Genomic DNA, 25,347 nt, shown 5'->3' on the forward strand with positions numbered 1-25,347 from the left:
GCAGAGAGGGCTGACCACATCACGCTTCCTGCCTTCTCTCCCTTCGAAGAACACTCTGCTTTGCTCACCAAACTTAGATTGGGGTTTTAAAAGCCGGGTTTGCTAGGGGAAATTCTATTTTGCAGTGTCGCTCTGAAAGGGTCCTGGTTGCCAGTTGCATTTGGTTTGGGAGTCAGTGTCATGACGGGAAAAAACACTAGACTTGGCAGCTGCAGACATGGGTCCAAATTTTACCTGCAAATCATTCATTCTGTGGTTTTGGGCCAGCAAGTAAACTGAGATTCAGTTTCCACAGCCCTTCCCAAGGTCTGTCTGACTACTTTTGGATGTACAGGTGGGCTAGAGTACTCCTGAGCCCCTTGGTGTGTGGTCCTGAACCTCACAACTCCACAAGGCACTTTTGTTTATGGATGGATGTACAATTAGTTGTTAAAAAAGGGGGAGAGAGAGGAAGAACGGCTTAAGTTGCCATGATGCTGATGTCGTTCCCCCGAGACTCAGTTTCTCCTTTGGTAACATGGGGGTATAAACAGTACCCACTTCAAAATGTGTTGATGAAGATTAATGAGTTAATAGAAAGATCTCAGAACAGTGCTGGGCACATAGTACTCGATAAACTTTGATGTTATTATTATTAGTAAAGGTCAGGTTGCAGGGACTATGTACTTGGAAACTTTCCCTGCCCCAGGCCAATGTCGTGCCTTGGCGGTTGGGTTGGTGGCCTTGGTCACGAGACAAGGGGGTGGCCAAGCTGCTGCCAGGTGGAGCAATGGCACAAGAGTTACCTGGGATTCATGGGAACACGAGGGCATCAATTTACGACCCTGGCATGGATTTGGGGCTGAGATCTGGAAGCCTAGACCTTCTCCGTGGCTGGTGGCTGTGAGAGACACATATTGCATCATTCTTGTTATTTTTTGCGGCTGGAGCAGAGCAGAAGCTTTTCTTGGTTCAAACAGGAGTCATGGGCAAGGCCAAGCAGAGAAGCAGGGCAGCTGTCAGGAGAACTCAGGCTGGAGTGGGCTCAGTGCCCGGGCCGGCAGCCTGTGATAGGGAGGAACACTGCCCAGCCATGACCCCACCCACCTGCCCTTGTCCAGCTGCTTGGGAGGAGGAAGGAAACTAGCATTTTCCCACTGCCATTGTGTACCTGACAGGTTCATCAATCTTAGCTCAGCTCATTCTCTTAACCTCTCAAGCTGGTTGAGAGGCTCTTTGTTTATAGAAGAGAAAGAGGAGAGGAGAAGGGTCCAAGGGCACACGGAGGGGCAGAGCCAGCATACAAGCCTGGAGCCTCGACTCCAAAGCCCACCTTCCTTTCATGGCACTGGATGGATCTCACTGGCCCAGCTGTGACATCACCGGCAGCATCTGGCCTATCTTTAATCAACATGTGCTTGGCCAGCATGGACAGAAATTCACCTAGAGGCGGCCAGCTCCTGGCACTAACGGCCTGAAGAAAGGAGAAACTTAAGCCCAAGACTCCTTCCTGGTTTGAGTATCCTTCGCTGGCTGACCCCATCTTTCACCTTCCGGCCCCCAGGGACCTGGAGAGACCCTTGGCCTGGAGGGGGCAGCCTGTCCCAGTGCCAGCCCAGCGGGCTTGGCCCTTGCAACAATAGCTGGAAGGGCCTTTTGGAGCAAGTACTTCCTGAAGTGCCCAGAACAGCCGCCGTCCTGGGGCTCAGGAACCATCACAGCTCACGCCAGCTTCTGTGCTCTCAGGAACCCCTGGCCTGTTTCGGGCTCTGAGCTCTGGGAGGGACAGGCAGACCAGGAGAACAGGGTTCAGACTGCTCAGAAGCCTGGACAGTCTAGGACAGACCTCAGGTTTTCTTTTGTTTTGTTTCTGTTTGTTTGTTTGTTTTCCTTTCACATTGAAGCTGGAGGGAAAATCCTGGATTCTCACTTTTCTATACCCTCCTGTAAACCAACTGCCTCATCCTTGATCTTTGTACTGCTGTCATCTTTCTTTGGGCTTTGTAAACAAGGAGGGGGAAAAGGAAAAAAAAAAAAATAGCAGCTAAGGGACTCCCCTGGTGGCTCAGTGGTTAAGAATCCGCCTGCTAATGCAGGGGACATGGGTTCGATCCCTGGTCCGGGAAGATCCCACATGCTGTGGAGCAACTAAGCCTGCATGTCACAGCTACTGAGCCCACGTGCCGCAACTACTGAAGCCGGTGCCTAGAGCCGGTGCTCCGCAACAAGAGAAGCCACCGCAATGAGAAGCCCGCTCACCGCAACGAAGAGTAGCCCCCGCTCTCCGCAACTAGAAAAAGCCCGCACGCAGCAACGAAGACCCAATGCAGCCAAAAAAAAAAAAAAAAAAAAAGTATATTAAAAAAAAGCCAAAAGGAAGAAATAAATTCTGGAATCAGACGATACACTCAGTTATTCATTCACCAACATTGAATGAAGCCTGCTACATGCAAAACACAATGGGGAACCATCCAGTAATACTGGATTACTCAGTATTTGCTCACTTTTGTACTTATCTACTCATTTCATACAAATGACATAGCCCTGCCCAGTGCCAGGTGTTGTGGATGTGGCAGTGCCTGGGTGGCTTGGGCGCTGCCCAGTACGGAAGGCAGACAAGTGAAACAGCAGTTGAAATACCTGGTTTATGTGGCGAGTTCTGGGAGGGGAAGTATACTGTGGCTACAACCTCTTAGTGGCCTCCCGTTGCTCTCCCATAAAGATGTGCTTTTTCACGGGCTTCATCTCCTGTCTTCAACTTCCTGCTAGCTCTCTACTTCATCTATCCTGTTTACATCTACACTGCCTGGAAGGTTCCACTTCCAAACCTTCGGATCACAGGTGAAACATCATTTACCAGGGGAAGTATTCCCTGACCCCAGATGTGGTCAAGTTCATGTCCCGCTGCTACACACTCTCTGGTACCCTCTATTTTGATTAGTGTCGGTCATCCCATTTAGACTATAAGCTCCATGAAGCCAGAGGTCCTATCTATTTTCCTTATTATTATACCTCTGGCACTAAGTATAGTCCCCAGGTTAAGAAGCCAATAAATATTTACCAAATGAATGAATAAACAAAAACGCAGCACAAGATTAAAACTCTTAGACAGGGAGAAGCTACCCCTCTGTGTTCTCTAAGTCAAAACAGCAGACCCGAGACCCCGTTCCTTTGCTTGGACAGCAGTGTAATCCAGGGGTCCCCCAACCCCCGGGCTGCAGACCGGTACTGGTCCGCGGCCTGTTAGGAACCAGCTGCACAGCAGGAGGTGAGCGGCGGGCGAGCGAGCGACGCCTCATCTGCAGCTCCCCATCGCTCCCCATCGCTCGCATTACAACCTGAACCATTCCCCCCGCCCCATGGAAAAACTGTCTTCCACGAAACCGGTCCCTGGTACCATAAAGGTTGGGGACCATGGTGTAATCCATCCATCCTGCTGTAATGAACTGGAGGGCTGATTAAGAGCTTACGTAGGGCTTCCCTGGTGGCGCAGCGGTTAAGAATCCGCCTGCCAATGCAGGGGACACGGGTTCGAGCCCTGGTCCGGGAAGATCCCACATGCCACGGAGCAACTAAGCCCATGTGCCACAACTACTGAGCCTGCGCTCTAGAGACCGCGAACCACAACTACTGAGCCCATGTGCCACAACTACTGAAGCCTGTGCGCCTAGAGCCCGTGCTCCGCAACAAGAGAAGCCACCGCCATGAGAAGCTTGCGCACCACAACGAAGAGTAGCCCCCGCTCGCTGCAACCAGAGAAAGCCAGTGCGCAGCAATGAAGAACCAATGCAGCCAAAAATAAATAAATAAATTTATTAAAAAAAAAAAAAAAAAGAGCTTATGTAAATGTCGAAACCCTTGGCAGCCTTCATTTCCCTCCGTTTTTGCCATGACTCAAAGCATGGGAATTTGTCAGAAGAGAGAGCTTTCAGAGAATACCCACACCCAACGGTGGAAACCTTAGAAGAATGGAGTGCAGGGAAACGTCCCTTGGTGAGGGATTAGGGGGGTTCTGGACAGGTTTTCAAAGGCATATGGAGCTAAGACGTCAGTGTGAGCTTGTTCCTCTGACAGAATCTGAAATGCTTTTAACCAGCAAGCTTCCAAGAGGCTTTTAAGTGAAGAGGTTAATGTTGTAGGTTTATAAATAAATGGATGTTTGTGGTGACTTCCCTGTGGTTCATGTGACAGGGTAAACTGCGGGGAGAGGAGATGACACCTTGCATCAACAGCTTAATTGCTTCTTCTGCCTCTTGGTTCAGTGAGCAGGAGAAGAGAGAGCCCTGAATGAGGAATCGGGAGTCCTTTCTTTCTCATCCTAGCCTTGCCTCTGATGAGCTGTGTGGCCGTGGGCCACTTAGTAACAGTTCTCTGCCTCCATTCCTTCATTTGCTCAATGAAATTGAAAAAAAAAATTTAAAAATCCTCATCAAAGTGTAAAATTAACTTGTAGTAAGAGTCTCTAGAACTTACTGAGTCCTTACTATGTGTCAGCACTTGTATAAACTCCGTTGATCTTTACAGCGGCCTACAAGACAGATTTTACTATTATTGCCCCCATTTTACAGATGAGGACACTGAGATACAGAAAAGCTAAACACCCTACCTTACCCAAGGTCACACAGCTGGTAAGTGGTGGAGCCAGGATTTGAACCCAGGCTGCCTGGCTCTGGAATCAGTTTTAAGGACTGTGCTATACTGTATACTGTCTTTCTAGGTAGGGGGTGCGTGGCTTGGGAAGGGCTTTAAGAAGACCAGTTGCTTCTTGGCTGGCCAGGATCTCAACAGAGTCCTCAGTGGGAAGGAGAAGCGGGGAGTGGTGGCCAAGGAGAGATATTATTTCTCTATGGTAACTGCGCCCTCTGGAAGGTGAGCTTTCCATTTTTATGGCTAGTATTGGGGAATAAGAGTGCTGAGACTCTGGGCTGGGAGACAGATATGGACTTGAGTCCAGGCTTGGCCACTTGATGTGTGACTGTTAGGGTGAATTACTGATCTGAGTTTCAAAGCTCACCTGAAAAACGGGACTGTCAAATGGACCTAGAGATTGTCATACTAAGTGAAGTAAGTCAGATAAAGACAAATGTCATGTGATACCACTTACATGTGGAATATGAAAAAAATGACACAAATGAACTTATAAAACAGAAACAGACTCACAGACATAGAAAACAAACTTATGGTTACCAAAGGGGAGAAGTGGGGGGAGGGATAAATTGGGCATTTGGAATTAATAGATACATACTACTATATATAAAATAGGTAAATAACAAGGACCTACTGTACAGCACAGGGAACTACATTCAGTATCTTGTAATAACCTATAATGGAAAAGAATTTAAAAAATAATACATATATATATAACTGAATCACTTTGCTGTATACCTGAAACATTGTAAATCAACTACATTTCAATTTACAAAATGGGACTGTCAAGGTTATAGGGTGTTGTATGGATTACATAAGAAAATGGCTGGCACATAGTGGGTGTTCAATGAGTTTCTTCCCTCACCTTTTTCTCATAGCCCCAAGAAGATGAATTTATTTAGTGTCAGTCACACCTTGAAACTGGTTTGGGATATGTTTATTCCCTGGGTTCTTCAGAGAAGTTACATTTGTCTATCAAAGAGCAACTTCCTTGTCCTTTGGTATAAGACAGGTGACCATGTCCTGTGAGGTTTTAGCCTTATTAGGGGTAGGGTCTGAGCCCCATTCCAGTGATGAAGCAGAAATGGACATGAAACCATTGGATTCCATATACTTTTACTGGGCACCATTTCCGGGCTAGGTGTCTGAACCCGGGAATTCTGTTGTTCAACTAGGAAGCCAAGTGGCTGATTGGCTGTGGCCTTGGGTGTCAGACTTGAGGACCAGGGTAAAGCTTCTTATTAAGGAAGCAGGAAGCCAGGATCACTGGCAGATAAACCCAAGCCAGCGTCCATGATGGCGGCTTGGAATCATTTGCCAGAGGGTCCAGATGCAGGGTCCAGTGAGGTCAGGAGGAATAGGGATTATACATAAAAATTTAAAAGCTGGATTGGATCTGGAGAAGGTCAAGGTCCAAGCGGGGAAGGTTCTAGATAAGCCCAAGTAGATATATGTAACCTGAATTTATGGAAAAGAGGTACATGGCCTGTGAGTGCCAGGTGCTAGTTTAAAGACAGAGGGTGGGGATGGGGCTCAGGTGGTGTATTCAGCATTGGAAAATAGCCAGATTAAAACCTGAAATTCCCTGGCCACAGCAGCTGGGGTGGGGGGGAAAACATTCAGGTGGGGGGATCACATTGGAACAGGAAGGAAAACTGACTTTGGTTCTGTCCCTACCTAGGTGATGATAATAATATTCACATGTATTGAACATTTACTGTGGGCCAGGGGCTGTGAAAATGCAATCTCCTTTAATATCCACAGCAAGCCTGCAACATTAAGACCTATTTTCTACATCATATAGACAAAGAACTTCTGGAGTTCAGGAATATAAGATGACTAAGTGTTGGTCAAATATTTAGAAAACAGGAGGGCTGGACCAGTGATTTCTGACTCCTTGGCTTCCTCTCTTGGCATGTTTTCTGGGCTCCTGTGTTTCCTCTATCCATATCCCTTCTTTTCCCCTGGCCAGGTCCTAGAAGTCCCTTGTGGTTTAATTAGTAACCAGAAAATTTGCTGGCTGTTGCCATTTCTCCCACTTGGAGGTTCTTAACAAAGAGCTGGTGTGCCTTTTCTCCCTCTACCAACTTGGCTACCTGATCTGAGGACAGCTTCCTCTACTAGTGTTAGGATTTTAAGGGGGTGCAAATTTCCTGTGCTTAGGATAGAGCAGAGGTCCCCAAGCCCAGGGCCGTGGATCAGTACTGGTCCCTGGCCTGTTAGGAACTGGGCCGCACAGCAGGAAGTGAGCCACAGGTGAGCAAGCAAAGCTTCATCTGTATTTACAGCCGCTCCCCATTGCTCGCGTTACTGCCTAAGCTCTGCCTCCTGTCAGATCAGCAGCGGCATTAGATTCTCATAGGAGCGCGAACCCTACTGTGAACTGCGCATGCGAAGGATCTAGGTTGTGCGCTCCTTATGAGAATCTAATGCCTGATGATCTGAGGTGGGGCTGAGGCGGTGGTGCTAGCGCTGGGGAGCGGCTGCAAATACAGATTATCATTAGCGGAGAGGTCTGACTGCACAGAGACCACAATAAATCAATTGCTTGCAGACTCGTATCAAAACCCTATCAGTGAGTGGCAAGTGAAAACAAGCTCAGGGCTCCCATTTATTCTGCATTATGGTGAGTTGTATAATTATTTCATTATATATTACAATGTAATAATAATAGAAATAAAGTGCACAATAAATATAATACACCTGAATCATCCTGAAATCATCTTCCCCCTCCTCACAGTCCATGGAAAAATTGTCTTCCATGAAACCGGTCCCTGGTGCCAAAAAGGTTTGGGACTGCTGGGCTAGAGGACCCTTGAGTAGCACCATATAGGGTCCCTCATGAGCATGACCAGTCAGCTGACAATGTCATTTCAGGACAAAACCTTGAGACATGTTCTTCTTCCAATGAATGATGTCCTTGCCCATTGGGAAGTCATCCCCATTGATGCCTGTTTACCTATGTTCTGCAGCATTCATCCCAGGGCTCTGGAGGAAGCCTGTCTGTCCCAGTGTCCTTGCAACATTTTACTCAAGGTCTTCTGGGTTATGCAAACAGAACACCTCAGGCGATATTCTAATGGCCACTTAGAGATGGGAAAGAAGATTAGACTCCCTTATTATTGGGCAGAAAAGTGTAAGACTTGGTCCATGTCCTCAAGGTGTTGATACTGTCATAGACACAGGTGGATAGAACATCAGAAACAGCCATGTGGTCAGTCTTGTCCCCCATCCTCTCTTCTAAGTGTAGGGCCTGAAGGCTAGTTTTGGTATCTGCCTGGTTGTTGAAGGTGGTTCCTTCCCTCTACCTCATTCACTCAATACGTATTACTTGAGGTGCCTAATGTGTGTCAGGGAATGTTCTAGATGGTAGTGATATGAGATAGACCCTGCTTTCACAGACCTTGCAGTTCCATGGGGGTGACTGATATGAGAATAGGCAATTGCCAGTATGATAAGCACTCTCATCGGGGAGTAGAAGGTGTTATAGAGACTCATAAATGGAGCACCACTTAATGAAATCAGGGAAGACTTCCTGAAAGAAGTAACAACTAAACTATGCCCACACTTGTGAGGAGTTGGTAAGGAGTGAAATTTCCATGAATTGTGTCATCAAGGCTTGAACATTTTCTTACTCCAAAGGGGATAGTCATACTAACTGTATAAGTTGAGATTGAGCAGAAGTTTGAAACAAAGATGAAAAATTCTAATTAAAGACTCATGTAAAATTTTTAAAAAGGTCAAAATTTCTCTCTTCCATCTCCCTCACCCTTAGGGCTGGGAAGACCCACCTGGGTATGGTTAGATTTTTTGAATCCTGATTGACACTGACAAACAAGAGGATGTTTAAAAGAGGGGGTCCCCAAGAGGTGGAGAGACTTGAACCCTGGTCATACAAGGATAGGATTGTATTTCAAAGGTGATACAGTAAGGCAGAGGCATAGCCACGAGAAATCTCACATTTTGCCTGGGACAGAGTAGACCTCCATCCTCTCCTATGCTTTACACACACATACACTCCAGATGGAATGCCCTATATGATGACTCAGAGTCATTAATAACATGACCACTTGTGCAGCTCCAAGATTAGACAGCCAAAATCCAAGAGTCTGTTGTTCTGAAGTGGTGCTGGGTGGGAAGCACTCTCTCCAGAGACTGGGCAGGGCATGACTTGCCAGAGGAGGGTTCATAGAATGTTTAGACTGTGACTCATGAAGGTCGTAGATGAATAAATAGCTCTCTTTCTGCTGTGACTGTTGACAGGGCTGGTGACAGCTTACCTTTGCAGTTGCCAAAAAAAAAATCTGACTCTGATTTTTGACAAGTTCAACTTTCCTAACCAGCCAGACCCTTCAGAGGGACCACCTTGAACAAAGACCTGGCCAAATGCAAATGACAATGAAGCAACGGGTGATCTTTAAAGGCATGAAATCAGAAAAGCAGACATCTCCTCCCAGCCAAAGAAGAGTCATCACTGGGAAGGGAGGATTGGAGGAAGAAAGTTTTCTCCCTCCAGGACTGGGGGATGGTTATCTTGTTTCTTCATGTGGCTAGTTGGCCATAGACTACCACTTTGTTAACAGTCTTAGAGCCTCATGATTCCAGTGGGAAGAAAAGTGGTCCTTTTTGGGGAAACGACTATATAGTTTAGGATATATTTGGCTACAAGTAACAAAAAAATCTGACTGATAGTGGCCTAAGCCTAAGATGTTTGACTATCTCATGTAGCAGGAAGACTGGAGGTAAGTAGTCTAAAGTGAGAACTGCAGCACAATTGTGTCATCAAGATGCCAGGAGCCTTTCCATCCTCCATACATACATAGGTCACTGATTCTTCTGGTTGCCCCATGGATGCAAGATGGCTACCATATCCCCAGACATCACAACAATATTCAAAGAGAGAAAGGTGGTAGGGGGTAGGGCTGTGGAGAGGCAAAAGATCCTTTTCCTGGAATGACTATGCCATTTTATCAATGAAGGAACAAAGTTATCTCAGAAGCCCTCCCAGCTGACTTACACTTATATCTAATTGATCAGAACATTATTAATCAGAACTGGGTCACATGTCCATCCTTAGCTGCAAGGGAGACTGGCAAAGTGAAAATGTTAATGGAATAGCTATGAATGACTTAGACTTATTATGATTCAACCCCTCAGGTCTGGACACTTTGCTCTCTTGAATAAAACTGATGTTCTGTTGGCAAGGAAGAAATTTATTGGAGACAGGGAATGGTTTCTACCATATACCCTTAGAAAGCTACTTAAACATTATGCTATGAAGGCACATCATTAGTATAAAATTTAAAAGAACAGGGATAGAGGTGTGAATAAGCAGAATTTTCAAGACAGGAAGGTCTACAGGAATGTGATGGATCCCAAAGACTGTTAGCGGGTGCTCACAGTAGATTGCAGAGAAAAACAACAAGTCACCTAACGTGCCCTTTGCTATACTCATCCTCTGTGAATCTTCCCTTCCCCTCCAGGCAGAGCCCCAGTCCTTCCTCCCTGCTCCTGTGGCACTTTACACGCACCTTGATCATACCCATCAACAGGAATTTATTGTGTCCTTACTCTGTCCTGGTCCTATGCTTGGTATCTTTCTGTATCAGTTCTGGGAGACTTCCCATGGCTTTCTATTGTCATCAGATAGTGGGCATTCATGGAAGGTAATGCAGGTGAACTTGTAACTTAGCTCACATGGCCCTTTGTGCTCACTCCAGGGTATGTACTTAACTTCTCCAGTCTCATGTCACCCCACCCCCTTGTCTTTGAACCCCGCATTCATACAGGCTCAACTCACAGAAGCTGCCCCCTCTTCTCTCGACACCTTTGCACTGCAATCCTTCCACACAGAACACTCTTCTTTCCGTTCTGTGCCTCACCAACCTCCACTCACCCTTCCGGCCTCAGCTTAGGTGTCACTTCCTCTGGAAAGCCTTTCCCAGCCCAGCTTTGCTCTGTGCTCTTTCACACTCTGTGTATCTCATTAGCATTACTCTGGGTTTCCCAGTGGTGGGACTGGGTTTCTTTCACCCCTTCATTGCCAATGCCGAGTACAGTGCCCGATCCATCCTGGCTGAATGGCTGAGTGACAAATGTTATTTTATCAAACATTTTGTGCCAGATCAGTTGGCAGAAGCCACAGTTGCAACCCTGGTCAGGAGGAGATTGCTGAGCACTAGAGCTGTAGTGGAATAAACCCTGGGTCAGTTGCCCTGTCATTGTGTGACCCTGGACAAAGCATGTCCTCTCTCTGGGCACCAACATTTTTCTTCTCAGAGTGAGAGACAGAGAGCGAGAGAGAGGTGGTGGTGGTGGGCAGGAATTTGTTTTTTTAAAGCAGGAAATGTCCCCTTTGTTTTATTTCCCAAAAGAAATATCACACTGAAGTCTGATTTCGAAAACATAATAGCGGAGGGGCTCTGGCTGAAGCAGATGCACACCAAGTTTTTGTTGCTGTCATAACAAATCATCACAAAGTTAGTGGCTTAAGACAACGTGAACTGAGTATCTTACAGTTCTGTGGGTTAGCAGTCAGAGGGTTCTCACTGGGCGAAAATCAAGGTGTTGGCAGGGCTACATTCCTTTCTGGAAGCTCCAGGGGAACATCCATCTCCTGGTCTTTTCCAGCTTTGAGAGGTGATAGTTCTTGTCTCATGGCCCTTCCTCCATCTTCAAAGCTAGCAACGTGGCCTCTCTCTGACCATCCTTCCATAACCACAGCTCCCTCTGACCACAGCTGAGAAAGATTCTTCACTTTCAAGGCCCTATGTGATTAGACTGGGCCCATGTGAATAATCTTGGGTAATCTCCCCATCTCAAGGTCCTTAACTTAATCATACCCATAAACTCCCTTTTGCCATGTAAATCAACATATTCACAGGTTCTGGGGCTTAGAACATTGACATCGTTGGGGGTGCCATTATTCTGCCGACCACAAGTCAGGGGGAGAAAAGTGGAGGGGGGAGTAGGAGCCTTTCTCTCTGGCTTTCCCTTCTTGAGCAGCTCTTACCCACACAGTGTCCCCTGGAGCCCTAGAGCAGAATTAAGGATACCAATGGTCTCTCATTTCTCCAAAGAAGACATACAGATAGCCAATAGGCACATGAAAAGATGCTCAACAGTGCTAACTATCAGAGAAATGCCAATCAAAAGTATAATGAGGTATCACCTCATACCAGTGAGAACGGCCATCATTAAAAAGTCTACAAATGCTAAATGCCGGAGAGGGTGTGGAGAAAAGGGAACCTTCCTACAATGTTGGTGGGAATGTAAATTGGTACAGCCACTATGGAGAATGTTATGGAAGTTCCTTAAAAAACTAAAAATAGAGCTACCATATGATCCAGCAATCCCACCTCTGGGCATATAACCAGACAAAACTATAACTCAAAAGATACATGCACCCTATGTTCATAGCAGCACTATTTACAATAGCCAAGATATGGAAGCAACCTAAATGTTTATCGACAGATGAATGGATAAAGAAGATGTGGTACATATATATACACAATGGAATATTACTCAGCAATAAAAAAGAATGAAACAATGCCATTTGAAGCAACATGGATGGACCTAGAGATTATCATACTAAGTGAAGTAAGCCAGACAGAGAAAGACAAATACCATATGATATCACTTAAATGTGGAATCTAAAAAATGATACAAATGAACTTATTTACAAAACAAAAACAGACTCACAGACACAGAAAACAAACTTATGGTTACCAAAGGGGAAAGGAGTGGGGGAGGGATAAATTAGGAGTTTCGGAGTAGCAGGTACAAACTACTATAAATAAAATAGATAAACAACAAGGTCCTACTATATAGCACAGGGAACTATATTCAATATCCTGTGATAAGCCATAATGGAAATATATATCTATCTGAATCACTTTGCTGTACACAAGAAACTAACACAACATTGTAAATCAACTACACTCCAACAAAAAATAAAACAAAATATCTCAGTGGTCTCTAAGATCTCTTCTGGCTTGAACTACTGGGCTGAATAGCTCTATGACCTCGGAAAGTTATTACCTCTCTGTTCCTCCATTTTCCCAAAGGCAAAATGTGGATGATAAGTCTGTCTACCCAACAGGGTTGTGCTGAAGTTAAAGGAAACAATCTATGCAAAGCGCTTAGCCCAGTGCTGGCACACAGTCCATGTTCAGCAAACGTTAGCTAGTTTCCTTATTAGGTGCCTAAAGGTCCCTTTCCATTCCAATATCTGGCTCCATCACCCCAATTCAAAACGTACCTGCAGCAGATGGGATGAAAAACTGGTTTTCCTGGGTCATTTAGCCACCACACTGAAAATTTTAAAATGTTTCAGTTATTTGACCTCAAAAACAAAGTATATTTTTGTGTCTCTGGGGTTAGAGATATTTCTTCTTTTGAGCATCTGGGGAAAATGGGAACTATGGTGGGTACCAAGGAGAATGGGAAGGCTGGGAAATAGCAGCGGTCTGCTCACACCAGAAGGCAGTGTGCAGGCCCTGGTGTCTATTTAGGAACATATAAAAAGTGCTGAGGCTACGGCCGTGAGACAGCTTATGAAACACAAACACCAGGGAAGTTTACCAAATAGCAGGCTCGAATTTTATAGCTTCTGGAAGAAGCACTACATTCCAGATGACAATAAAAATCTGGTCTTCTAAAGGTACACAGCCCCTCGGTTTGAAGAAATGAACCCACAGGAATGTTCAAGGGAGGGATCATTCCTTCTCAAAAGATACATCTCCCTTCTCTTGTCTCCAAAGCCTCACAGTGGCATCTTGAGCTAGAACCGCTGGGCGTCCAGTGGCAGTGACCTTAAGTGGACTCATCTTCTCTGATTCGGTCATACCACTTGGAGGAGTCTACCCTAAACTAAAATGTGGAAAAATTTTATGCACAAAGATGCTAATTTCTGTATATACAACAGTCCTAAATGGAAAGCATCTCAAATTGGCTGTATTAGGAGAAGGACTTAGAAAATTACAGCACATCCAGATAATGGAATATAAGGCAGCCAGCACTCACAAGAAGCTTTGCATAACCTGAGGAACTGTTTAGAGCATGTTAACGAAAAAAACAAAAAAGCAGGATACATATTTGTATATGTGATCTAATCTCTGTGTTTTTAGGAAATATATCAAAAATTTTCTTTGTGCTTGTTCCCAGGTGTCCAAAGTATGGAAAAGGGATTCCTCCTTCTTATTACTGTTTTTCTCTATTTTCCATCTTTTACAGCCGAATGAATAGCATAGTGTTTAAATACATTGGGTATGAAGGCAGACTGCCTACTGACCTGCCTCTTAACCTCTCTGAATCTCAGTTTTTATTTCTGTCATGTGGGAATAATAATCATCCCTAGTTTGTAGGATGGCTCTGAGCATTAAAGAGATAATCCAGGTGAAGGGCTTTGTACCCTTTTGAAGGGCTTTGACACAGCACTTTGTACATAGTCAGTGCTCAAGGGATGCCAGCTGGTGTTTCTATTTTCAGATTACAAAAGTATCTCCAACAAAACTCAAAACTGTAAAAAGAGGACTATATAGTTTGCTTTCCTGCCTTTAGTTCAGTCAAAGACTTACCCCAAAGGGTTATTTAACAAACATTCTTTTTTCTGGTCCTTAATTACCTATGATATTTTGGGAAGCAGCTAAATAGTCAGCAGCTGAAAGCCTTTTGAATGAGAATACTCAGCTCTTCTCTTTGGAGAAAAATCTAAGACCCTGGCTTTTTCTTCATCTGCCAACAACCCCTGCTCTTCTACTTTCTCTAAGAGTCAACTCCTGTCCCTCAATACTTCTGGGAGGTCTCCCTAGGTGCTCATCTGTATATCTCCCAACTGTATCAATTTGGCTGCACATAAGAGAAAGCTGATAGGAGAAGTGTAAAGGAGTGTATTAGTGACTTAGCGCTGCATAAGAATGTGTCACAAACTTAGTGGTCTAAACAACACGCATTTATTAACTCACGGTTTCTGTGGATCAAGAGTCTGGCATGGCTTGGCTGAATCCTCTGTTCAGGGTCTCACCAAGCTGCAATGAAGGTGTCAGCTGGACTGCATTCTCATCTGGGGGCTTGTCTGGGGAAGAATCCACTTCCAAGCTCACTCAGGTTGTTGACAGAATATATTTTCTTACAGCTGTAGGACTGAGGGTCCTGACTTCTTGCTGTCTGGAGGCCTTACTTAGCTCCTAAAGTTCACTCACAGTTCCTAGAAGTCTCCCACAGTTCATAGAGGTTTTCTGTAGTTCCTAGAAGCCACCCATAGTTCCTGGCCATGTGAGCTTTTCCAACATGGCTGTTGGCTTTATTAAGTTAGCAGGGAGAGTATCTATAGCAAGTCCACTAACAGGGTGAAGCCTTATATAACCTAATGTAATCACAGAGGGACATCCCATCACCTTTGCCCTATTCTATTGGTTAGAAGCAAGTCACAGGTCCCACCCACGTTCAAGTGGAGTAGATGGGAACCCCAGGGCCACTTGCAAGTCTGTCACCACCACAAGGAAGGGATCTATTTTCTCATGGTAACAAGAAATCTTACACAGGAAGATGGGGGTTGAGGAAGCATCTCCATTTCGCCATTCACACCCAGGCTCTTTCCTTCTTTCTGTTTTACCATCGTTTATCCTTTTGATCATAAGATGGGTGCCGCTCCTCTAAGCTTCACATCCTCAGGAGGCATGAAAAAAGACAACACACACATGCCCACTAAGTACGAGTCTATCAGTAAAACAATAGATGCCCAGAAGCCCCACCCACATGTGTGTGCATTGACGCTCATTGACCTCATCAGTATCACCTGGTTGTGTCTACTGCACAGGCCATCGGAAAATAGATACATTTTAATGAGCCGTATCCATGGGACCCCAACAAAATGAGCAGTATCTGCCACAGACATTTTCAATATGTGGCCACATGGGTTAAAGCGTCCAGGGAGGGCTAGCCTATGAATAAGTGATAAAGCTTGGATAAGAGAATTCATGAAAAAGTCTTTGCCCAGTGCCTGGCACATAACAACATCTCAGACAATGTTGCCTCTTTCCTCCCTTCTCCCCTTTGTTTTCTCTGTTGCCCCCACTTCTGGGTCTGAGCGCTCCAAGCACAGCAGCACCTTCAGAGTTAAGCACCCTGACATGCAGGCCAGGCGTGTCTGCCTTCGGAGCCTCAGAGCAAAGCTGATGAGGGAGGAATGTAATAGCTGCAGCTGGAGCCCTGCCAGGGGACCAGCAACTGCAACGCCCTTATTTGCTCTGGGGAGGAGCAGCTTGGAAACTTTTTATGAGATTCCAGAAGCAGCAAGGTCATCAGTTTTATGGCCATCCCGCTTCGTTTGTAAATACAGCCTTTGAATGAGAATGTTTGGGCACCCTTGACAAGAACAAGGCTGATGACCAGGGGACAATCAAATAAATAAAAGATATTCTGTTGCCCATGACCCCGAGGCGTCCTGAGTAACCTTAGATCCCTGACAAACTACAAAAACAAACCAGTCGTATGTACCTTCAGAGAACTTGATTTCACAGTCAAGCCCCTGTGTGGGTCTGAGGCAGGTGATCTGATTTGTCTGGTCACAGGCGTGGCAACACGTGTTTACCATCACGCTCGTTTTCCAGCCAGCTGCAAGTGTCTGGAGGAAAGCTCGTGGTCAGACGTGTTTGCTGTGATAAAGTCAAGGCCGAGCGGGAGGGCTGTGTCCTAGGCAGCCTCCGTGTGTTCTTGTCAATAGGAACCAGCGCCTTCAGGGACACCTGGGCCTCTTTCTCTAATTGCTCACTGGACCGTGGCTTTTCCTGCAGCTGAGTATTTACTAGGCTGGGCCCAGGAAACACTCAGCCTTCACTGTCTGGCCAGCTGCCAGGGTGGCCTCCGATTGCAGTTGGCTATGGTGACAGGGTCACCCTCTCTTTGGGCTTCTTTTCTTTGGGCCACGAGGTGGAGGCAGGAAGTGGTAGGAAGGCAGGACGATATTTTTCATGAATGGACGAAATTCTCCTTTATAGGCACAATTCCTAGCCTCTGGTACATTTTTTTTTTTTTTTAATTTAAGGTCATGCTTACTTTATTTATTTATTTTTATTTTTTCAAATTAATGTTTATTGGAGTATGGTTGATGTACAATGTTGTGTTAGTTTCTGCTGTACAGCAAAAAGAATCAGTTATACATATATATATATCCAGTCCTTTTTAGATTCTTTTCCCATATAGGCTATTACAGAGTACTGAGTAGAGTTCCCTGTGCTATACAGTAGGTTCTTATTAGTTATCTATTTTATATGTAGTGGTGTGTATGTGCCAATCCCAATCTCCCAAGTTATCCCCCTACCCCTTTCCCCCTGGTAACCATAAGTTTGTTTTCTACATCTGTGACTCTATTTTTGTTTTGTAAGTAAGTTCATTTGTACCATTTTTTTAGATTTCACATATAAGTAACATCATATGATGTTTGTCTCTCTCTGTCTTAGTATGACAATCTCTAGGTCCCTCCATGTTGTTGCGAATGGCATTATTTCATTCTTTTTTTATGGCTGAACCCTGATACACTTATAATGAATATTTGTTGAATGGCTATTTGTTGAAGAAATGAGTGATTTTAGTTATTTAATATTTATTGAATGCCTATTATTTGCCAGGGGCCTAAAATCAGATGACACAATGCAAAACTTGACAGGATGTGAACTCTCCTGGAACTTGAATTATGGTGAGGGGACAATAGCAATAACAAATAAGTGAGCAAGATAATTCGAGAGAGTGATAAATGCCCTATGAAGACCAGAAGGCAGGAGGACGAGGGAGAGGAGGTCGAGGATGGAGGGTTACTTTATTTATTTATTCATAAAGATTTTTTTGGTGTGAACCATTTTTTTTGAATGGTGAATTTTTATTACTTTTCTATATTACTTTTATTTTTTTGATTTATTTATATGATTTATTTATTTTTGGCTGTGTTGGGTCTTCGTTGCTGCGTGCGGGCTTTCTCTAGTTGTGGCGAACGGCGGCTACTCTTCGTTGTGGTGTGCAGGCTTCTCATTGCGGTGGCTTCTCCTGTTGTGGAGCATGGGCTCTAGGGCGCTCAGGCTTCAGTGGTTTTGGCACGTGGGCTCAGTAGTTGTCGCTCGTGGGCTCTAGGTGAGAGGGCTTCAGTAGTTGTGGCGCACGGGCTTAGTTGCTCCGCGGCATGTGGGATCTTCCTGGACCAGGGCTCGAATCCGTGTCCCCTGCATTGGCAGGCAGATTCTTAACCACTGCACCACCAGGGAAGCCCGATGTGAACCATTTTTAAAGTCCTTATCGAATTTTTTACAATATTGCTTCTGTTTCATGTTTTGGTTTTTTGGCCATGTGGCATGTGGGATCTTAGCTCCCTGACCAGGGGTTGAACCCACACCCCCTGCATTGGAAGGCAAAGTCTTAAGCACTGGACCACCAGAGAAGTCCCTGGAGGGCTACTTTAGACGGGGGCGGTGGGGGGGGGGTCCTTCCTTCCTAAGGAGATGATATTTGAGCTAAGACCTGAAAGGTGAGAAGGCACTTGTCATGAGATATCTGAGAATGTGTATTCCTGGTGAGACGGAACACACTACTAGAAGGTGGAAGGCAGACTGACCACAGGAGAGTGAGGAAACTATAGTCCAGACATCTCAGCTGAGGAGGGGGCTCATCTTTCTTCTAGAGCCTGGGCAAAGATGAGGAAGCAAAAAAAAAGTATAAGGAGCAGGAGTAAGAGGTGGTGTTGAAAACAAGGCGTTTAATGGGAAGTGTATCTGTGTTCAGAATAGGTGGCTTGCCACACTCGCCTAAGGACTCTTGGCAGCTAAGCTCTGTCCCCAAGGCAAGCAAACTGAAGTGTGGTTCTCTGAAGACATTGGATAGCCCTAGAGAAATGACTGCCCTGCTGAGGAATTTAGGGGATCCCCCAGTGTGATGGTAGCTTCCTGCCTGATCACCCTAAGGGGAAGCCTGCTGGTTGGTTCCACACTCACCAAGGTACTCAAAGCAGCTATTGATTGCCTTCATTGTAAATATGAATAATTTTAATCTTTACTCGACTTGTGGACAACACTTGCAACATAAATGAATGAATAATATTGCCACTTATTAAATTCCTGGGCTGTAAAAGACAGAGAGGTCATTTGGCCTTACAAAGTCTGAAAGCCTTCAAAGTTGTTTTTTGTTTGTTTGTTTTTCCATTACCTAGAAATGCACAGATAGGATTGCAAGAGGAAGACGTTTAGTATACCTCTTTAAATTTATGTCCCATTACTGAACCACAATGCCTGAAATAGAGTATGAATTAATATATGACATAAATCCTGCAATTAACCTTTGACTAGCATAATTATAGTGCATTGTATTTTTGAGTGTTAAAAGTGTAACATTCTTAATATAGACACAACGTAATTTAAAAAACTATTTTAACATTATTTTTTAATTTGCTATGAGCCTCAAGAAATGGAAATGGCTTGGACACCTGAATCATCTGGATCAGAGTTTGAAGGTACCCCAAAGCATCATTATATATTTGTTGCAGTTTCTTGGGTGATTCTCTCTCGCTTATGGCTAGTTCCACTTGCATTGAATTTTATTAGTTTACCACTCAGAAGAAGTCCTTATATCTGTGGTCATGGAAAATCCTCATTGTTGGATAGAGCTAATAATTTGGACAATATTACCAGCCGACTGGAAAGAGCATTGGGTGTCCTCAGTATTCTCTTGGAGCACTTTCTATGTGGTAAGAGTAGTCCTAGGTAATAAAGATGTGGAATTAAAACCATATTAAAATGTAGGAAATGAGAAGTCTAGGAGGGTCAGAAGGGTGAAGGGTGGAAGACTATTGCATGCCCATAGAAGCCCTGACCTTTTCCTGAAACTCAATGCCAGCTTTATGCTGAATACCTTCTGTAAAGACTTCCAAATGGACTTTTGCTGGCTTCCCCATCATTACTGCCAGTCAGTTAAAATCCTACCCATTTGTCAAGGTCCATCTAAATGCTCCATTTTCTTTGAAGCTCTGTTTGAATGCCCAGATGGAAGTAATCACTCCTTTCTCCATGCTCTCATGGTGCCCTTAATTCATTCTTTCAATCTCTCTCTCTCTCTCCCCACTCTGGTGGGCACTAGTATTTGTACCGCAATTTGTACACAAAGTAACTTCCTGTGCAATTTCTCATTTAATTCTCAGCAACTCTGTGATACTAAGTATAGGTATACAGAGGCCCAAACACTTGAGGTTGTTAGTAGATTGGCTTCATAGATTAGGATTACAAGCCAGACAAAATCATCTGAGATATCTAAAATTCAGTAGCCCAAGAATGCAGGATTCGTTTAAGAGTTAGACAAAAAAAGACATTCACATAGCTTTAGATTCTATGACATTAAAACGTCTATAACATTAGATGGAAGAGACCTACAGAGATCTTAGGAGCCAAAGAAAGTTTGTAATCTAATCAAGAGATCAGGCTGAGTTGGAGTTTCAGACATTTGTGAGGCAGGATCAGGGTTGTGTATAACTTGAGTCCCAAGATGTGACCATGCCCCTTTTGAAGTTATAGATTCATTGACATAACCTCTAAAAATAGAGTTCAGGATGTCATATCAAGGTTACCAAAATCTCTGATCACAAGCAATCCCAAGAATGCTGAGATGGCAACTCCCATACTTCTTGGGATGATTTAATAGTTTTAATCGTTTTCTTAGTTTTTGTGAAAAGCACCACCCAGGGAGCCCAATCTTCTGTCCAGCCAAATAGCTCTGTGCAAGGCAATTTCAGTCAACAGGGGTACAATTGCCTTTCTTACTGGGTAAACGTCTTTCATTCCTTGGAAGTTTTAGATTACACATATACATGTTTAAAATAATCAAAACTAGAGTATAAATAGTTTTGTATTAAGAAAGAGTCAGGCCACATTTGGCATTCCTATATACTTATAATGTCTAAGAAAATTTGGCATATTAAAATGATATTCTTGTAATTCTAATTTAAAAAGCATAATTGACAAATTACTGAGACGTCTTTAAGTGGAAATTCATGTCAATCACATTTATAAGCATAATTTATTAGATTGACTATTTGGGAATATTTGTTGGTCAGACAACTGATATTCTTAAAATGAAAAATTGAATTTATAAATGCAGTTTCAACTGTTTGAAGGAATTCCACTACCTAAGTTTGCAAATGTAACCAAGCATTGGTGAAAGGCTCATTAAAAGCGACTAAGAAAAGTGATGCTTAAAATTTGCTCCATTTATAAATAGAAAAACAAGATTTGTAAGTAGAACATAAAACCCAAGGAGAGGGCTTCCTTGGTGGCGTAGTGGTTGGGAATCCGCCTGCCAGTGCAGGGGATGCAGGTTCGAGCCCTGGTCTGGGAGGATCCCACATGCCGCAGAGCAACAGGGCACGTGTGCCACAACTACTGAGCCTGTGTGCTGCAACTACTGAAGCCCACGTGCTGAGAGCCCATGCTCCGCAGCAAGAGAGTCACCGCAATGAGAGGCCCGTGAACCTCAACAAAGAGCGGCCCCACTCGACGCAAATGGAGAAAGTCCTTGCACAGCAACGAAGACCCAATGCAGCCAAAAATAAATAAATAAAATAAACAAATTAAAAAAAAAAAACAACCCAAGGAGAAAATATATTTTTAAATGTGTAACTTTAATAAACTGACCATTAGCTTAAAAATCAAGATAGAATTAGTAGTCTTTTCAGTACATAGAACTGACTCTCAGGGCATCTGAATAACCTAGATTCACAGAGGTGACCTGTCTAAGGTCATGTGGCTAGTAAGTGGCACAGTCACAACTTCAACTCAGTGTCTAGATCCTGTATCTTTCGGTTGAACTCTGCTGTCCTTCTTGGCTGCTTTTTCAGTACCTCTTTTATAGCCCCTGTGATACTTTGCCTTGCATTTGGGTTATTTACCTGTCTTATTTTGACTACTTGCCTCTCCCCAGCTGCCAACACAGGGTCAGGCATGGGGTAGAAGTGGGGGCAACTCAATAAATGTATTGGATTCAAATTGTTATAGGCCATAGACAGCCTCTGAGAAAGGGTGGCTGGGGTGGGGGAGGCATATAGAATGTTATCTCTCTGTGACACTGTTTAGCTTTAAGGGGATCTGAGTCTACAGCCCTGGACTCTAGGGGCCCAAGCTCTGATGAAGTGGATATAAATTAATGCCATGCTGTCTGCCTTCTTTTAAGATTAATTCCATGGATATCCTTCAGCGTCTTCCCACTGCTCAGGGTAAAGACCAAAAGTCTTTCTAAGCTTTATGAGACCAGCATTGTCCAGCCCAAGCCCACCTCTCTAGACTTTTGTTCCACTTGCTCTGAGGACACAACCTTCATTTAGTTCCCTGGACAAACCAAGGTCTTACCCAGATGAAGTCAGGTTTCTAGTTAAACACTTACAGCTTTCTGAACCTCTCCTTCACAGCACTTCTTAGAGCTTGTAATGATATATTTCTGTTTGCAGCTATTTATTTGATATCTGTGGAAGGCCTTTAGCTCTGGGCACCTTGCCTCTTTTCCCCACCATTATGCTTGTTGCATAGTAGGGGCTTAACAAATGTAGGCTTTTATTATTGTTATTATTAGCATTTAATAATGTCTGTTTTCACAAACAGATGGAGAGATATACCATGTTCTTGGACTGGAAGAATCAATATTGTGAAAATGACTATACTCCCCAAAGCAATCTACAGATTCAATGCAATCCCTATGAAACTACCAATGGCATTTTTTACAGAACTAGAACAAAAAATCTTAAAATGTGTATGGAGACACAAAAGACCCCGAATAGCCAAAGTTGTCTTGAGGGAAAAAAACAGAGCTGGAGGAATCAGACTCCCTGACTTCAGACTATACTACAAAGCTACAGTAATCAAGACAATATGGTACTGGCACAAAAACAGAAATATAGATCAATGGAACAGGACAGAAATCCCAGAGATAAACCCACACACCTATGGTCAACTAACTTATGACAAAGGGGGCAAGGATATACAATGGAGAAAAGATAGTCTCTTCAATAAGTGGTGCTGGGAAAACTGGACAGCTACATGTAAAAGAATGAAATTAGAACACTCCCTAACACCATACACAAAAATAAACTCAAAATGGATTCGAGACCTAAATGTAAGACCGGACACTATAAAACTCTTAGAGGAAAACACAGGAAGAACACTCTTTGACATAAATCACAGCAAGATCTTTTTTGATCCACCTCTTAGAGTAATGGAAATAAAAACAAAAATAAACAAATGGCACCTAATGAAACTTAAAAGGTTTTGCAAAGCAAAGGAAACTACAAACAAGACGAAGAGACAACCCTCAGAATGGGAGAAAACATTTGCAAACGAATCAATGGACAAACAATTAATCTCCAGAATATATAAACAGCTCATGCAGCTGAATATTAAAAAAACAAACAACTCAATCCAAAAATGGGCAGAATACCTACATAGACGTTTCTCCAAAGAAGACATACAGATGGCCAAGAAGCACACGAAAAGCTGCTCAACATCACTAATTATTAGAGAAATGCAAATCAAAACTACAATGAGGTATCACCTCTCACCAGTTAGAATGGGCATCATCAGAAAATCTACAAACAACAAATGCTGGAGAGGGTCTGAAGAAAAGGAACCTTCTTGCGCTGTTGGCAGGAATGTAAATTGATACAGCCACTATGGAGAACAGTATGGAGGTTCCTTAAAAAACTAAAAATAGAATTACCATATGACCCAGCAATCCCACTACTGGGCATATACCCAGAGAAAACCATAATTCAAAAAGACACATGCACCCTAATGTTCATTGCAACACTATTTACAATAGCCAGGTCATGGAAGCAACCTAAATGCCCATTGACAGACGAATGGATAAAGAAGATGTGGTATGTATATACAATGGAATATTACTCAGCCATAAAAAGGAATGAAATTGGGTCATTTGTAGAGACGTGGATGGATCTAGAGACTGTCATACAGAGTGAAGTAAGTCAGAAAAAGAAAAACAAATATCGTATATTAACGCATATAGGTGGAACCTAGAAAAATGGTACAGATGAACCGGTTTGCAGGGCAGAAACTGAGACACAGATGTAGAGAACCAACGTATGGACACCAAGGGGGGAAAGCGGTGGGGGGCTGTGGATGGTGGTGTGATGAATTGGGAGATTGGGATTGACATATATACACTAATATGTATAAAATGGATAACTAATAAGAACCTGCTGTATCAAAAAATAAATAAAATAAAATTCAAAAAAAAAGTGTCCGTTTTGGGGACAAATGAATGAATGAATCAATAAAAAAGGAAGGATTGGGCTTCCCTGGTGGCGAAGTGGTTGAGAATCTGCCTGCCAATGCAGGGGACACGGGTTCGAGCCCTGGTCTAGGAAGATTCCACATGCCGCGGAGCAGCTAGGCCCATGAGCCACAATTACTGAGCCTGCGCGTCTGGAGCCTGTGCTCCGCAACAAGAGAGGCCACGATAGTGAGAGGCCCGCGCACCGCGATGAAGAGTGGCCCCCGCTTGCCGCAACTAGAGAAAGCCCTCGCACAGAAACAAAGACCCAACACAAGCCATAAATAAATAAACAAATAAATAAAAATTAAAAAAAAAAAAAAAAAAGGAAGGATCGATTTTGTGGTGATCATTTAGACTGGCCTAATCTCCACTCAGCTGGGAAGGATTTTAGATGAAATCTTATCAGACAGATAGGGGACATGATGTCTGAGATCCTTCCAGGCCAATGAGCCTTTTGCTCCAGAAACGCTCTTTGTCACTTTGCTTTAGCCATTGCTTTTATCATTCTCATGGGGAACTCTGTGTGTGTGTGTGTGTGTGTGTGTGTGACAGAGAGACATAAGATAGAGACTGAGAGACACACAAAAAGACAGAGACTGAGATAGAGACAGAGACACAGAGAGAGAGAAAGAGATTGTGCTGGCATGCAAGGTGATGGGAAATGACCCAGAAAGGCCCCTGGAAACGACCGTGGTTTCCCTTCTTGCCTCATTCAAGCAAGTGAGAGCTCATAGCTCCTTTGGCAGGGAGTAGGCCAGCTGAAAAATGTCAGGTCCCTTAACATCAATGAATTTTGCATTTCCAAATAATGGGTTTATGATTAAACTCCAATAACTCACATGCACACTCTGTGAAGAATTCCAGTCTCAGCTGGTAATTCTTGTTCTCTTGAATCCCTTCCTCCCCTTTATTTTTTGAATCTATGCCTCAAAATCCCTCCGATTCCAGCCATAAGTGGGGAGTTGATGCAATTTTCTAATGACAGGGAGACATGTCCCCATGATGGCGAAGCCATCCTGAAAACTGTAGGAAAAAACACCAAAGAGCATGAGGCTGGAAAGGCAGACAGATTCTCTAAAAACAGGCTGTAGGATCCGTGCTTTCTTCCTCTGGGAGACTGGTGTAACACTGACCTCTAGCTGGGTGGAGAGAGTGAATTCAGCTGGTGCCTTCTACTCCGGTTGTTGGATGTTTGGCTGATCTGAAGTGAAAAGAGAATATTTGGAAATTTTCTCTTCCTTAAGAATGTTTCCTCTATTCTGCCTGGCTTCTCTTCTCCTCAAATAACAATATCACCATTTGTATAGTATTCTCAACATGCTAGGCCTTATGAGTTTCCATATTAGCTCTAATCATTCCCAACGACCCTGTGAGGTAGGTGTTATTGCATCCATTTTCCTGGCAGGAAAA

The 25,347-nt window shown here is 43.9% G+C and overlaps 2 long non-coding RNA genes across 5 annotated transcripts in view; both read right to left on the reverse strand.

The window, feature by feature from the left end:
* LOC309606018 overlaps positions 1 to 23,892 on the reverse strand; it is a 182,578-nt gene extending 158,686 nt beyond the window's left edge. For 2 of the 4 annotated variants that reach the window (XR_014231599.1, XR_014231600.1), the window contains exon 1: positions 14,592 to 23,892. This is a non-coding gene — a long non-coding RNA (uncharacterized lncRNA). Of the gene's footprint in view, positions 1 to 10,426 lie in introns of all 4 variants that reach the window. The other 2 variants (XR_014231601.1, XR_014231602.1) reach the window with 1 other exon arrangement.
* A 40-nt stretch (positions 23,893 to 23,932) lies between these two features.
* The window catches only part of LOC309606019, a 30,424-nt gene continuing 29,009 nt past the window's right edge, over positions 23,933 to 25,347 (reverse strand). Inside the window, exon 3 of the long non-coding RNA XR_014231603.1 lies at positions 23,933 to 25,138. This is a non-coding gene — a long non-coding RNA (uncharacterized lncRNA). The remainder of the gene's footprint in view (positions 25,139 to 25,347) is intronic.

Source organism: Balaenoptera borealis, assembly GCF_965194805.1.
Source record: "Balaenoptera borealis genome assembly, chromosome: 11".
In the NCBI taxonomy this organism is placed as follows: domain Eukaryota; kingdom Metazoa; phylum Chordata; class Mammalia; order Artiodactyla; family Balaenopteridae; genus Balaenoptera; species Balaenoptera borealis.